Source organism: Arachis hypogaea, chromosome 6, assembly GCF_003086295.3.
Source record: "Arachis hypogaea cultivar Tifrunner chromosome 6, arahy.Tifrunner.gnm2.J5K5, whole genome shotgun sequence".
In the NCBI taxonomy this organism is placed as follows: domain Eukaryota; kingdom Viridiplantae; phylum Streptophyta; class Magnoliopsida; order Fabales; family Fabaceae; genus Arachis; species Arachis hypogaea.
In genome coordinates, this window is record NC_092041.1 from 91457737 (window position 1) to 91460539 (window position 2803).

The 2803-nt window shown below is 43.5% G+C and overlaps 1 non-coding gene across 1 annotated transcript; it reads right to left on the reverse strand.

The window, feature by feature from the left end:
- Window positions 1-258: 258 nt before the first annotated feature.
- On the reverse strand, window positions 259-366 carry LOC112700067 (small nucleolar RNA R71). The gene has a single exon (XR_003152990.1). It is a non-coding gene; the product is annotated as a small nucleolar RNA R71 (small nucleolar RNA).
- Between the last annotated feature and the right edge of the window lie 2437 nt (window positions 367-2803).

The window sequence follows — 2803 nt, forward strand, 5'->3', positions numbered from 1 at the left end:
CTAATGCAACAGAATTGCAAGTTCCATAGACTTCCATTAGAAGATCCTCATCAGTTCTTAGCTGAGTTCTTGCAAATCTGTGACACTGTCAAGACTAATGGGGTTGACCCTGAGGTCTACAGACTTATGCTATTCCCTTTTGCTGTAAGAGACAGAGCTAGGACATGGTTGGATTCACAACCTAAAGAAAGCCTGAACTCTTGGGAAAAGCTAGTTAATGCCTTCTTGGCAAAGTTCTTTCCACCTCAAAAATTGAGTAAGCTTAGAGTGGAAGTCCAAACCTTCAGACAGAAGGAAGGAGAATCCCTCTATGAAGCTTGGGAAAGATACAAATAATTAATCAGAAAGTGTCCCTCTGATATGCTTTCTGAATGGAGTATCATAGGTATTTTCTATGATGGTCTGTCTGAACTGTCCAAGATGTCTTTGGATAGCTCTGCTGGAGGCTCTCTTCATCTGAAGAAGACGCCTACAGAAGCTCAGGAACTAACTGAAATGGTTGCAAATAACCAATTCATGTACACTTCTGAAAGGAATCCCGTGAACAATGGAACAAATCAGAAGAAAGGAATTCTTGAGATTGACACTCTGAATGCCATATTGGCTCAGAACAAAATATTGACTCAGCAAGTCAATATGATTTCTCAAAGTCTGTCTGGAACGCAAAATGCACCAAGTAGTACTAAGGAAGCTTCATCTGAAGAAGAAGCTTATGATCTTGAGAACCCTTCAATGGAAGAGGTGAATTACATGGGAGAACCCTATGGAAACACCTATAATCCTTCATGGAGAAGTCATCCAAATCTCTCATGGAAGGATCAACAGAGACCTCAACAAGGTTTCAACAATAATAATGGTGGAAGAAACAGGTTTAGCAATGGCAAGCCTTTTCCATCATCTTCTCAGCAACAGACAGAGAGTTCTAAGCAGAACACCTCTGACTTAGCAACCATGGTCTCTGATCTAATCAAGACCACTCAAAGTTTCATAACTGAAACAAGGTCCTCCATTAGAAATTTGGAGGCACGAGTGGGTCAGCTGAGCAAGAAAATTACTGAATCCCCTCCTAGTACTCTTCCAAGCAATACAGAAGAAAATCCAAAAGGAGAGTGCAAAGCCATCAATATGGCCGAATTTAGAGAGGAGGGAGAGGCAGTGAACGCCACTGAGGAAGACCTCAATGGACGTCCACTGGCCTCCAATGAGTTCCCCAAAGAGGAACCATGGAAATCTGAGGCTCAAAATGAGACCATAGAGATTCCATTGGACTTACTTCTGCCATTCATGAGCTCTGATGAGTATTCTTCCTCTGAAGAGGATGAGTATGTCACTAAAGAGCAAGTTGCTAAATACCTTGGAGCAATTATGAAGCTAAATGACAAGTTATTTGGAAATGAGACTTGGGAGGATGAACCCCCTTTGCTCACCAAAGAATTGGATGACTTGTCTAGGCAGATATTACCTCAAAAGAGACAGGATCCTGGGAAGTTTTCAATACCTTGTACCATAGGCACCATGACCTTCAAGAAGGCCTTGTGTGACCTAGGGTCAAGTGTAAATCTCATGCCTCTCTCTGTAATGGAGAAGCTAGGGATCTTTGAGGTGCAATCTGCAAAAATCTCACTAGAGATGGCAGACAACTCAAGAAAACAAGCTTATGGACTTGTAGAGGATGTTCTGGTAAAAGTTGAAGACCATTTCATCCCTGCTGATTTCATAATCCTAGAGACTGGGAAGTGCATGGATGAATCCATCATCCTTGGCAGACCCTTCCTAGCCACAGCAAAGGCTGTGATTGATGTTGATAGAGGAGAATTGATCATTCAAGTGAATGAAGAATCCTTGGTGTTTAAGGCTCAAGGATATCCCTCTGTCATCATGGAGAGGAAGCATGAAGAGCTTCTCTCAAAACAGAGCCAAACAGAGCCCCCGCTGTCAAACTCTAAGTTTGGTGTTGGGAGGCCACAACTAACTTCTAAGTTTGGTGTTGAACCCCCACATTCAAACTTTAAGTTTGGTGTTGGGAGGTTCCAACATTGCTCTGAGCATCTGTGAGGCTCCATGAGAACCCTCTGTCAAGCTACTGACATTAAAGAAGCACTTGTTGGGAGGCAACCCAATGTTATATTTTATTTATTTTCTTTTGTTATTTTATGTTTTCTGTAGGTTGATGATCATGAGAAGTCACAAAATCAATGGAAAAAGCAAAAACAGAATGAAAAACAGAAAGAAAAATAGCACACCCTGGAGGAAGAACCTGCTGGCGTTTAAACGCCAGTAAGGCTAGCAGATGGGCGTTTAACGCCCAGTCTGGCACCATTCTGGGCGTTTAACGCCAGAAAGGGGCACCAGACTGGCGTTAAACGCCAGGAAAGGGCAAGAAGTTGGCGTTAAACGCCAGAAATGGGCACCTGCCCGGCGTTTAACGCCAGAATTAGCACAAAGAGCAATTTTGCTTGCCACTTGGTGCAGGGATGACTTTTCCTTGACACCTCAAGATCTGTGGACCCCACAGGATCCCCACCTACCCTACCACTCTCTCTCTTCTTCACCCATTCACCAATCACCTCAACACCTCTTCCCCAAAACCCTTCACCTATCAAATCCCATCTTTCTCTTCACCACTCACATCCATCCTTCATAAAACCCCACCTACCCCACTATTCAAATTCAAACCACTTTCCCTCCCAAACCCACCCATACATGACCGAACCATAACCCTCCCCCCACTCCTATATAAACCCTTCTTCACTCTTTCATTTTGACACAACCTAAACACTACTTCTCCCCCCTTTGGCCGAAC